Genomic DNA, 13,964 nt, shown 5'->3' with positions numbered 1-13,964 from the left:
GAACCGGGAACGAAGGTAACTGACGGGTGTCGATGCTCGGAGATTCGGGACCAAGCAACGAACAATCTTGGCGACGATTAGCAAAAGGGACAAAAGGCTCGTGCCGACGATCTTTTAATCGAATGAAAATTCAATCGAAAAACCAGTTTGATGTCCGTTCGACGGCGCACACGATATCGGCTAATTGCTAATAAGTGCAAAGCAAATATTGCTTCAATCACGGTTCCTCGATAACGTCGTTAAAGCCGACGACTGCTGATTGCGAGAGAGCAGGCCGCGAACGCCGCGTATGACGAACGAATTAAATTGCCAAAAATAACACGATAAAAAGATTACCAGCTCTGCTCGCACGGTTAGCACTACTCCGCTCTTCCGTCGTGAACAATGGTTTTCTAGCTGTGGAAATACCGTGAACCGATGGCCGATAATCGTTTCCCTAATAACACCGCCGCGCCTGTTACTTCTCTTGAATTTTTTCGGCAAAGTCCCGTTATTCGGTTCTAATCCTCGACGTTTTTCACAAACCGATCAAACCGATTCACAGATACGCTTTGGAACGCGACAGATGCCGCGAGCTGAGCGTGTCAAAGTCGATTCGCTTTTAGAAAAAACGCACGATGAAAGTTGTTACTTGTACATTTTCCAGGACATAAAGGGATAACGCTGCAGCGTGGAAACAAAAACTAATCTAAATTCTATAAGGTTACGTTAGAACGAAATTACAAACCATAACTTCCTTACAATTAGTACCTAATAATGTTTGTTCGTACGCGTGGCCTGCTGTACATGCACCTATGGCAGAACATTATCTATGTATAACTATGTGGTGTGAATCGATAATTTAGAGCGTTAACCTTTCGTAGCTCGGCGAAGCAAGCGCAAACTGTTTCGATATACGAATATGAAATTGTAAAGGCAGAAACATGCTGAACTGAATCAGAACTTACAAGTTACGACTCGCACCAAGCGATCTATGTGGATAGGAATTTGTATCTATCGCATGACTGAAAAAATTCTCCTTCCTACCAACAGGAGAGTCACTTTACTTAACGAGACTAAATTTCTTTCGACGAATTCGTATATAACCGAAGAGGCTGGCTCGATTGGCAAGAGCGAAGTACTTTTCGAAGAACCCTTATTTACAGCGCACTGCGAAAGTCGATCGGTCTCGAAGAAAGTCGAGGGAATGGCCTCGTCCTTTGTTTTACGCGTCGTAAATTAACGCAGGATTTTTCTACGCGTGACGATCGTTAACTGGGACATTCTTAGATTACAAAATACACACGGTCGTGAATATTTCGAATCAGTTTCAGCGGTGTAAGATAAAACGACGCTTAAACTTAGAGGCAACTGACGAGTAATCATCATCCAGTAGGAAAACTAAAATCTGATAAATATCGGACATGGAATATCGGACGGTTAAACAAACGAAATAAATTATTACGTAATAGGACGAATCGTATGGTGGCAAGTTACGAACGCAATGTAAAATTGTATTATTACGTAACACGGCCACAAGCTATATTTATTACGCATAACTTACCGTTATACCGTAACATTTCCACGACACGAGCTCAGAGATCATAAAAGTCGACGTCGAACAGGGACTGAATTCAAAGTTCATATTACACGGTACAAGACGCACGAACAACCATCGACGAAAAGGAACAGGAGAATTTGGAGAAACCGTTGGCTGGAGAGCAATAACGCAAGCCCTGGCTTCTCCATTAAAATCCAAATTACTTGCGTTGCATCTGCGAAAAAAAGAAAAAAGACAGTTCTAAACAATCGCTCTATGACTCTGCCTTTCTCTCTTCCTACTAGCACGGCGACGATCTCGTTTTTCCATTCTTTTGCAGCAATCTCCGCGTTCTTTTTCCGTTTTCTGTTCAGCTGGAACCGTGGGATATGGACGCGGTGAGCGTTTCGGAGCCTGTACAAACAGGTCCGCACAATACCGTCGAAAAGAAATAGATTTTCCACCTAACGAGACGGAAACCAACAAATAGCGATGTGAGGTCGTGCGTGCCGGTGGCCCATTGCCAACAACACATGATAAAACACAACCTCGCCACGGCGCTAGGCTTTTTGCCGGGGTGCCACCCAACGGACCACGCTTTTCTCTTCTCTTCTCTTCGTCTGCTCCTCGTCATTTCCACTGCACGTTCGACCGTGAGAAAGTAATCGTCGATTTGACGTGGGAAACAAAGAGATTCGATTTCAAGCAACCAGCAGTAATCTCGAATCTGGATCCTGAATCCAGCCACGAGATACAGCTTTTTTCCTTTTCGCGCGAGCATTCGGATCTTTCCGATTTCTTAAAGACGTCTATCATTAGAAATATTTCTATTCTTCGAGATATCTATCGCTTTCAGCTTTCGTCGTTAATCCCATTAATTCGCTACGCTTGTCCGTTCGGTCGAATCACCTCGTATAAACGAGGATACTATCGACCCAATTCGTTTGAAAACGCAACTGTGAACAAACGTGGGAATTTACAGACAAAAACGATCGAATGGAATGAAAGTAAGAAAGAATTTGTCTTTCTTCGGGTAGTCTCGAAGGAGAGTTGTTTTAATGATAAAACCAAGATACCGATTTATTCTCTTTGAGATTATGTTTCTCCACCAAGAAGAAATACATTTGGTATCCTCAAAGATAGCGCGCCGAATGTAAAATCTTAAACGTTAAGAACTATCATAGTTGCTTTCCCTGTTGCCATTTTAACAGCGTTTCGACTTCCTCTGTTCTATTTTACTCGATCGCTGCGAATATTAATCCCATTCGCATTAATAACAAATTACATAAATTAAACGGCGATAAACGATCAACTCTCAAGTCCAAGTTACCTGTTTCTCCGGCAATTATTAGCATTTCGAGCCCTCGGGAACGTTTGGAAAAGTCGTAGCATTTCTGACAGAAATTTGCCCAACTACTTCCATAAATATCTGCTCGGAACGTGCTAGGCGTCGAATCGACTTAACCACGAGCTCCAAAATAATATGAAAACTTATTTCAACGGCGTACAATTGAATGAAATTCCTAGGAGCAGCTGTTAGCACCTGCATTGTCTGCACCTGAATCGGCCATTCTACTATCTCTGCAACTTTCGCGGCTGCGACGATAGAGCGCAAAACTTGTGTGTAACGTCGCATTGCGTAAGTGTCAACAAGTTGTTGGAAAAAATTCCAGCTACGGCTGATCCAACACACAGAGACACAGAGCGGGTCATCGAGAACTCGCAGCTACAGGCTCCGCCATAGAAATTCTCCTCCTTTTCTCCTTACGACAAAAACTGAAAGTACGTTTCGAACGAATTTACCGTTTGCAACGATGTTTCTCTTCCTTTTCTATGAAACGAGCTTTCGTCGCGAAACTTTCCACTTTACCGAAAAATGTTCAAGTATTATCGATTACGAATGGTATAATAAGCGGCACAACGTTCCGCTACAATAAAACAGAGTTTCACACGGACATCCCGCCACACAGCACATAGCTTTCAGCGGCAATTCCCGAAGATAAGAGAAAACTAATTCGACCGGCTTTTATTTTTATAAAGCCATTCGTAGGTTGGCTGGCGAACAGTCCGTGGAACGAAAACGCTCGGGTATACTCCTTTTTTCCAGTAAATGTGCGTCGTTATTTACGCTCGATCCGGTATAATCCTTTCCTTTCAAGGTACGCGGGTCACAACGAGGCACGCCCACGCCGCATAAAAATCGATTTACCAGGCGTTGATCTGTTCGAATAATCGAGCAAGAAATCGACGCGGCATAATGGAAATATTTATGTGGCGTCGGCGGTACGGTGGTTCGAGAGCATTACCGCAACTGCGGCAGCAATTTTCCTGACACGGTGCGAACCGAACCGGCGTATCGAATAGCGGGGGAATAAGAAAGATAGCAGCGAAAAAGAAAAGTTGGCAAACCGAGAAACTTTATACGCATTTACGACAGAACGCAAGCATTTGGTCGCATCTGCGAACGCGCGTTCGCTATCTCTGTATTTCTAGCGAAAACGTTGCTGCATTACAGATATAGGAAACAGAATCACCGGATTCGAGGGATGTTAGCCCTCGGGATTCTCCCGGTTATTATGAAACGTTACATTTAATTACAACGATTCTTGTGTTTGAACGTTGCGACGCATCGCGATACCCCGCCACGCATCAAAAACAGCCTATTTTCTTATTATTTCATTTCCTTTTCACAACCAGTTCACTGGATAATCAACAGAGAGGGATTACTTGGCAAACTTTTTATTGCGAGCGGGTGGAAAGTTGTGACAAGTGTAAACAAAATATCTCGTGAATTCCAAAGAGTAAATCGTCACTTTTTTACTCTCACGTACTCGCGTTTAAACGTTTAACGCGAAATTCCGTGTGCAGGTGCTTATCGCAAAAACTCGCCCTCGCCAAGCTTCTCAATTTGTAGCTTTCGTTGCGAAAAGTGTCGTAAATAAAGAACAAATGTTAAAGTTACAGCGATCTATAAGATATTTAATTTCTCGTAATATGTACCAGTTAGAGTTTCCTCGAGGAAGAAACTCGATACGAGGAAACAAAATGAAGAGACACCTAAGCTTTTCTATCAACGACGACTAGAGTTTCGGAGACGAAACTACCACCGGGGTTTTAGTTCTCCAGCATACTATCTTGGACGTCGTTCTGGATACGACGAAGCATTTCTACCAGTGTTACTTAAAATATAAGATGGGTACAATTGTAAGAACTAACGATAAAGCCTTGGACAAATTTCCGGTGCAAACAGAGATCTATTTATAGGCGCGCTCGCGATTTGAAAAGTTTCGACGTTCATCCAGGGAATGAACGTTCTTCGATCTGTTCGGCAAAGTTGCGCGTATAATTTTGCCAAACATAAAACCAACCTGTTACTCTCCACGTAACGCTTTGCCGAATTGTTTTTGCGCGAAATGAAAAACTTTTTCGAACGACTAACGACCAACCAACGAGTCCAACCTTCTTCCTTCCACCTCTTGGTTGGATCGACGCGGCCCGCCATAAAAATTCTTCGGTTCCTCGTTCGTTGCCGAACAACGCCACGCTTTCGGACGTTCGCCGCGGCATCGTAATTTCATTGCGGCAATTGGAAAACAAGATAAGAAGACCCGTTACACAGATCGCGAGGAATCGCCGCGCATGGACGATAACGCGACGATAAAAGTTTCGCGAGTATCGACAGGGATGGGAATAACAGACGAGAAGCAATTTACCGCTTCATCGAATTACCAGGAAACGCTAAGACGCGCGGAAACAGAAAGTTCCACGCTGGATGGTACTCGAACGATGTGCACACGGAAATACACACTTGGTGCGCGCTGAGTAAAAGGTACTCCGCCGAAAGAAGAGAAACACTGGTACGTAGTAGGGCGAGAAAGGGGCAATGGGAAGGGGCTCGGGAGTTGAAGAAGAGACGGAGACAGACAGCCCACTCCCCCCCGCGAAAGAGGTCAGAGAATCCACGGATGTTTCGGGATTGCAGCTATTCTTCAGCCACAATAAGAGACACTAGGGGCTCGCGACACGGATGCATCCACGGTGCACTATTGATCCTGAAAGTGGTGAAAATGTAGTTTCATCTACGAATGGTATCCGTGATACGGCGGTGCTCGGCTGGCGGAGCACTAGCGCCGTGAAAAAAGGAACGGGAAGAATTTACGTGCCAGCCAGATGTATTGTTCCGAATAGATTTATGTGCAACCGAACAAACACGTTTTTCCTTCCTATGGTATCCGTTTCTTCTTCGTTCTCGATTCCCTAGGATTTCTCTCGGCTATGCCAACCTATATTTTCCAATTAATAGCCCTGTTAATCGGCAGCTGTTGATTTTACTGCTGCCGGACTACCGAGGAGAAAAGGGGAAAGAAATAAAAAGAAGAAAAGGCAAGTCTTCGTGCACGATCATGAAACTCATTTCACTTGTCTATCGGTTAGACTGTTCTGTAAACGGCATATGCATCTAGCGTGTTGCATTATCGACCCCGAAAGTGGCGAAAACGTAGTTTCATCTACGAATGGTAGCCGTGGTACGCATTTCGCGGTACATTCAGGTCAAATGAAAGAAGAAACGAAATTTATGCGATACCCAGATACATTGTTCCTTATGGATTTATGCACTGTGATTCTTCATCGTGCTCGCGAAGCTACAACTTTCGCAAAAATTTAGACTCTCCGGAGACGGTGCAGCGATCCACCAAGAGCTACGTAAAATACATATTTCTATTTCTGCCTGGCTCTAGCCTTCCTATCTCTTTTAGAAGAAACGCGCGTATGATATGGAATTTACGAACTGAGATTTTCAAATTTACGATTCGCCCGTGGACCTTGTTTCCTATAGTATTTTAGGGGCGTATATTTTCCCTTGCATTTGCGAACGAAAAGTCTGTTTCTTAGGTGCAACTATTATACAGGGTGAGTCGATAAAAACTATCATCCGAAGCGATTCGTTTCTCATCGATTTTATCGAAAAAAAAAAGAACGTTTCAAGCGAAGTTTATCGTATTCCAGAAGCCTGATTAATATCTGGCTTAACACCCTACATTATTCTTTAGATATTAAGGTGACTTTGAGCTTTTCAACAATCGCCATATAGTTTTTGTAACATTGATCGGTCCAGCTAGACATTCTGGCCAAAAAGTATTAACCAATTTGTATCGAAAAAGCATTAGTTCGGGAGATATTTTAACTTTAATCTGTGAAATTTGACGTACAGAAAGACGAGGAAAGACGCGAAGCGATATTCTTGTGTTCGCGTTATCTTTGTCTTTCGTGAATTAAATTTCACGTATTAAAGTTCAAATATCTCTGCTAAACTAATGGTTTTTCGATACAAATACGTTAATATAATACTTTTCTGCGGAGAATTCCCAGCTGGATGTTATAAAAACTATACGCTGATTATCAAAACGCTCCAAGTCACCTTAATATTTGAAAGAAATATAGGGCGATAAACCAGATATTAACCAGGCTCCTCGAATACCATAAATTTCGCTTTCAAACATTTTTTGATAAAGCCAGCAAATAAGGAATTATTTCAGGTGATCATTTTTCCCGACTCATGCTGCGCATGGTATATTCCTTCCTGCACTATGAGCGGATATACGTGTTCAATGCACGTCACATCGATACAGGCTACTTATGCGCGATTCAGTCTTTATCCGAGTGCATTATCGCCGAGAACTTGATCCTTCATCTCGTCAGGTTGACTTTTGTCATAACCAACCGATGAACCGCGCACCGTACTTTCCATTAATCACAGAACCGACTTTTTAACGCAGAGATATCGGATTGGCTTTTTACCATAACTTGGTGAAACTTGGCTGCGGAAAAACGCGCTTTCTTGCAATTACCTTCTTCAACAGCCTCCATCAAATATTCCTCCAGCACTCCTAAAATCCTGAGAAACCCATTTTCCCCGGACGTTGTATCGGCACCAGCAACTAGGTCAAAGAATACGCGAGAATGTTTTACGAATCATAGCTATTTTTCAATTGCGATATAAAATACCGTCGACCATCGCTATTCATCGCGACGTACTTCTTCGTCGAGTGTCCACTGACCGGCACGATCGTTTTGACCAAGAATATCGCAGCCATTTCTTTCCAGAAAGATACTCGGATGGACAATGCGTGCATCCATAAAACACGTCCAAGGTATTTTCTTCCAGGTTCGCTTCTCTATATACGAATAAAGAGACAATCTTTTACCTTTTATTACGTATACGACCGTACTATCGACAGGCGCGTGTAAATGGCAAGCAATTTAATCGTCGTTGGAGTTTTGTCAATTTATCTTGTACGACGACGGTCGCGGATTTCTTTGACAAACGTCGAATATCGCGGATTCTTTAGAGAATCGAATTCGATAGAATGTGGACGAAACGTTAGTAAGCTCGAAGGTAGAATTTCGTACATAATCCCGAGGTTTGTCAAATTTAAAATGGTCGAACGCGTACGTCGTAAAGCGACTCGTGCACAAACATAATAGAAAAAACGACAAAGTTGGTAATTGCAGTCCATTTTTATCTTTGCGACGTAAAAAGGTAACGTTAAGCTTGTACATCAGACTCGGTTTTTAACAAAACACAGGGTGCAAAACGTAGCTATTAAATTTCTAACCCCTGATTCGTGTTGAGCAACACCTCGGCGTATAATATAATTATTGGCGTTTCTCAAACAACAAGATGACGTAATTTCGATCTTTTCCATCGAAACGTAAATCTAGTCGCACCGAAAGCCTTAACAAGTGGAACCACTCGACCGAGTTTCGGTGGAGACTTTGAAAGCAATTACACAGGATGTTCGTGAAACGTAGAAACCGAGTTAAATTTCGAAATTCGGATCGACGGTAGGTTGCAAATCTTACGATCGGGGCACTTTCCACTTTTATCGAATAAATATCGAACTCTGGCGAGTCGAGTGTTGGATAAAGTGTCGGAGAACTGCTGCTGGTAAATATTATCCGTTGATTGATTCTACGACGAATGGAGCCTTTTAGTTTGCTTCTGTTTGAAATTACACGCTGTTGCATCGAGCACAGAAGGAAACGATATTACGAAACAGTAACGTGATTTCATTAACGAGATGAAATTTTATTTGAACGATCTAACGAGACCGCGTACGTCTAAATATAGTTAGCAGGTGATTACGTGGAACAGCCTCGCAAAGACAGAATTTAGCACGTGTCGAGGGCCCGTCGTCCCGACACTCTGAGTAATTAAAGCAGCGTGAAGAATCTGATTAGAAAATTCAATGCTTGCGTTGGTCTCCACGCGACGGGTTACGTAGCGTAGCGGCGCAGCACGACGAGTAGAGTTCACTTTTGATGCGGCGAGCGTCTGCGATACAACGTAGAATAGAATACGTTCCAGTTTATATAACGATCTTCGCTAAAACGTCGAAGATGCTTTATTCATTTTCATAATTGGAAAGCAGCATTATCTTGGATTTTCTAAACGCTACCGTACATTCTTTTTTTTATTATTATAATACACCGTAGAGAATATTAGATGCACTTTCGATGCACGCAAGTGGCATGGTAAGAGGCATGTTATTAATAGGGTTCGAAGCTTGCAGGCAACTATAGAATCGATCGCGATCGCGTGTCCCTATCGTGATAAGAAAGATCGAGTTAATAATAATCTGGAACGTGCCTTAGAAACCGTTAAACCGATTTCAGGACCATTGCTCTTTTCGATGACCGTGTAATTCCTTTCCTGCAGTGGAAAGTGATTTAGCCGCACGACCGTTGCACGAGTTGTCTATGGATATAAATTTGCCGGACACACTCCCGACAACCATCGCATCCGAGGGATTGCTTCCTGTTTCCTCTGCTCTTTCGGCTAAGTGGAACGAAGATATCGATGAAAGGAAGGAATAGCCAACGTTGAATCTATTTCATTTAGTCACATCGTCACCTATTAAATACGTCTGTAATTACGTATATACGTATATCGATAGAAAGCCATCGATGGTCGATCGTGTACGTTCGTTGCTTTTTATGTAGTTTAAACGATACACGTTGCGCGTATCTGCATAGCCGTTTTCGTTCGCGAAACATTCACGCGAGTTACCGGTTCGTGATCGCTTGGCCGAAAAATCTCGCCGTGAAAGACGACCGATTCATTTTCACGACGAATACCGCCACACGGAATTGACCCGTTTTTCGTTACAACGGATAAGCTGTTTTCATTTCGTTTCGAGGAAAAATATTGGGAATGCGCGTTAGCGCTAGCAAACGGACAAATGAAATCTCATTGTCTCTCTTTTCTATGCAGCTGTTCCGTTCTTATCGTCTATGCGTCTGTTTGTTTTCAGGAGAAAATCAATGCAGGAAATTTAGGATCCTTTCTCGTTTTTTGCATCAAACGCTATCTGACAGAGGCAATTCTCGCGCGTTTCAAGACCGCGTTAAAAAACCACACGTTCGTTTAAAGGTGCAGGCGAACGATCCCTTAAACGTTTCCAATTTTCTATCGATATTCGTGTACTTGTTGGCGACAAAATAATTTGCTCGGTGAAATTAAAGCGAACTTTATACGTAAGTGGCAAATCAAATTTCTTGTATCTTTCAAGTAAAATGGTAATAAGGAATTAGAAGGTCGAGTGGCGTCTGAAAAATTCACCGGGATTATGATAAATACCTGACAATTAAGAAACCGTTTAACGCCATCAGAGATGCGTTATCAATAGCCCTTCGTGGCGATATCCCTAGCTAGCCGACGCAAAAGCGTTCTGTCACGTTTAATGGAAAGTTCAGTTTCTCCCTTGTCTGCTGATGCCCGAAGGGTACGATAATTTTACGGGTCATTTGCATAATACCGTCGGCCAGTCACGTGAATCACTTTGATAAGCCCAATATCAACGGTTTACGCTCTATCCGTTCGTCTGTTTCCCTGTACTCTGTACGCGATCTTCTCCACCAATGGCTTCCATTTGCCACTCGATCCCGCTAAGCACTGCTGCTCGTATGTCTCCACTTTTCGGTGCTGTAGGCCGTGCTAATGTTATAAACGTTTGATGAAATTCGCTTCGAACGTTTCTACTTTCAGCATCGTTAATAACCAATTCGGCGAATACCACGATATTTTTCAAAGATTGGAGATTCGTCGATTCTCTATTCTACTTTTCTGCTTCGCCTGTTGTATTAACCGGTTGGTTGCTTCTAAAACTTTGAAAAGTTTGTACGTAAAACGAGTGGCAGGAAGTAAACGACGACGAGTATACTCAGGGACAGCTAACTGGTTAACTTGAGACGTCGCGTGGAAACGTTCGATGGACATGGATTTTTCGCCCTAAACGAACATTTTATCGCTGTCCGTGACACGTTTCAATGGGAAAGAATTAGAGTCACAGGCAAAGGTTGGAGCAAGATGTAATTCCATTAAATTAAACAGAGCCGGCAATCCTCGATAAAAGTATGGAAACGGTGGGACACGTGGAGAGGCGTCGACATCGGACAATAGGCTGCATTTGCATTCAGAAACGATAAATGCAGAAAGGCAGTTCGTGACGGCGCAAATGTGCGTCGCAAGGTGAGGCGGGATTGCTTAATAAGCACTTGTTGCAATAATCGGATGAAAATAAAGCTGGCGGGTTGTAGCGGTACACGCGATGTAATAACCTACCTACCAATGCGATGCTTGGCCGGCTTTAATTTTGACATTCTCCGATGGAGTTGAAACGAGGTGTGCTCTAAATCCACAATATCCGTCCGAGTAGCTCCCCGAACATGGCATAATAACATCAGCTGCTACAACTTCAATAGAACGCCGCAACGTCCTTGCGGTGTGCACAACCCCTTCCATCCCCAAACGACGGAACTTGAGTTTGGCAAATTGGGTTCTCGACTTACAATCAACCGCATTCCGCAAACGTGTAACACGTCCGCCTGAGCGCACAATTCCGAGACACTATCCTTCGAAATATCGAGATATCGCTGTTACCTTGCTCATCGACATCGACGCTTCCTCAACGTTTCCACCTCGCTTCTCTCATATCTTTCGTCTATTCGTCGCGACTGGAACGCGACTAATCGTATGCTCGAGTTTAGAGTTGCTCGGACGAGTAACGTTGAAACACGCGAATCGAAGAATAGATCGTATAGAGAGAAGGTACATGCGAACAGAAATTTGGCGTTGCTGAAGAAAAATGGTATTAATTAGGATCCGATGGTCGAGGCATCGACGGAATCGAAGGCAAAGAAGTTCTCCGCACGAGGGACGAAAGTATGGGAACACAGCTTACGAAATTCATGATAATACGGCAACTTTGGCACGGCATGCTTTTACAAGAACTTTCCTAACGTAAACTCTGCAAGTTCGTTAGAAGACAGTAGTGTACACAGGAAGAATAAACCGTGGGTTCGTACGAAAATAAAATTCCAATTTCGATCGAGGCGAGCCGAGTCGGTTGCAGAGACGATAGAAAGGCGCGTGGTCAACAGGAAACGGAAAGATTGATTTCACGAGTCAAAGACGAGTCCCGGCAAGTTAGTTATCGGTAAATGAGCTGTCGCTTAAAAATGCAATTTTCCACGACGCTCCTAAGAAAGTTCGCCTCGATGGAATTTCCAGACACCTCGTCCCCGTCGATCTGGCCACGGATAGCCTGGATGGAAACTACCGCAAGACGCGATGATGTCAACGATGCCGAGGAGATGGCGGCAAATTTGTTCTGTTAATTCGGCCCATGTTTATTTTCCCTAAACTAATAGCCCGACGGCAAAGCAGAATAACGTGTTCATTAAAGAACGCGGATAATCGAGTTTCAAGTTTTTAAGCGCGCCACGATTTCCCGCTATCACGATATTTCCGATATATTTGAATCTATATTCGATCGTCCCGTAAGTAACGCTAGGTCCTTTTTTGTTTTTGTTTTTTTTTTACTGTTTTAGTTTTTCTAAGACTTTAGCTGAGAACAATGGGAGTTGTTTCTATCGGGGTTTTAAAACATTGGGATAAAAAACCAAATAGGGAAGGATAACAAATTGTAAAAAATACGGGAAAATTCATCGCTGATCGAATCTCATCCGATATGTAAGCAACAAAGACTACAAAACTTGTATTCGGAGCTGGAACTTGAGTCCGAATTATTTTGAGTTTTCATGCTGCATCGAGCATAGATTAGAATCGCGCGTTGAAGAAAATATCCTATCTACCCTTATGTATAATAACAGTTACGATTAATAACGTTGTGAAATGCTTTGTTATCGGAAATTGTAATGGCGGAATTTAATTTCATCAGACCCGAGGGAAGTTTCATAATTATATTCTATAAACTTTTAATTAAAGGCACGCGTTCTCGGTTACGCGATATACAGGTACGGATTCGATATTCAACGTATGTTCTTGCAAACCGTTAAAAATAGATTAGCGGCGTTCAAAATACGATCGCAACGTAACGTAAATTCTGTTGCTAGTAAATAACATCGACAAGTTTTCATTTCGTTTCCATAGCTTCTCCATTAGCTGAAGTTCCATTCCACTTTTCTGCCATATTATTTCGTTTTTGCTGCTTCTAAACTTGTTCGTTTGATCGTTGCGCGTTGTTTCAGCGATAAACAAGGTTATTAATACCAACGTGTAGAGGTTGATTATTTTAATAAACCACAGCGATGAGGTAACGCTTTTCTACGTTGTACGCGTTCTTTGGTAAAATGTTTAATTACTAATTGCCGGTATAACGATTAACAACGCGATACGAATGTTTACACGATCGAAAGGCACGAATATTCCTATTTTGAAAAGAAAGATTTTACTCTGCAACGATTTAACGATTCTTTCGTTAAATATTTCCAAAGAAACTGTAGTTTCCAAAAGTTGCAGCGTACGCGCTTGAAAAAGTACGTTTCGTGGAACAGATTCTTGCTAGGATCGCATGTTGCATAAGCATCGATTTTTAAGTCATCGATTCCTCCTTCAGCGATACAATTTATGCAAAACACGGTATAGTTGTATATGGCAAATATCCGTGAAAATACCGTTTCGAAATCAGCCGCCAGATAGCGAACGGTCGCATAAATAAGCCGTGTATCTGCATTTTTGAATAATTTTGACGCCTTGTTATCGCGGCAAACGTGTCCTCGCTATTTCTTACGCGATAATCTCTCGCCAACACCGCCAAGCATTTTTATCGTCAAAGTTGTTACCGCGTAACAAAGTTACACGCGAATTGCTGCTGGATATTAATATTTAAGCGGCCAAGTTTAAACACGTTCGTGTTACCTTTTACGCGCACGATCTTCACGATTCTTCGGGCTACGAATATCGTCAACGGTGTCTCGTTATGCTCTGATTACTAAGAATTTAGCTATTTTTAACAAAGATGGGTCGCGAACCCTTTAAATACCATTTTTCGACTCTCGGTTATATTCTCGTTAAGAGGAAACTTCGTCGACTAAAATACTTTGCAACTCGAGTTTCGCCGTTTCCAGTTCATGGAAATGA

The 13,964-nt window shown here is 42.6% G+C and overlaps 1 protein-coding gene across 5 annotated transcripts in view; it reads right to left on the bottom strand.

Moving 5' to 3' along the window:
- LOC117160212 (hemicentin-2) overlaps positions 1–13,964 on the bottom strand; it is a 269,382-nt gene that overhangs the window by 125,166 nt on the left and 130,252 nt on the right. The window lies entirely within an intron of this gene.

The sequence above is a fragment of the Bombus vancouverensis genome, chromosome 13 (assembly GCF_051014615.1).
Source record: "Bombus vancouverensis nearcticus chromosome 13, iyBomVanc1_principal, whole genome shotgun sequence".
NCBI classification, from domain to species: domain Eukaryota; kingdom Metazoa; phylum Arthropoda; class Insecta; order Hymenoptera; family Apidae; genus Bombus; species Bombus vancouverensis.
The sequence above is the reverse complement of the archived record's forward strand: the minus strand, read 5'-3'. Positions and strand labels throughout refer to the sequence as shown.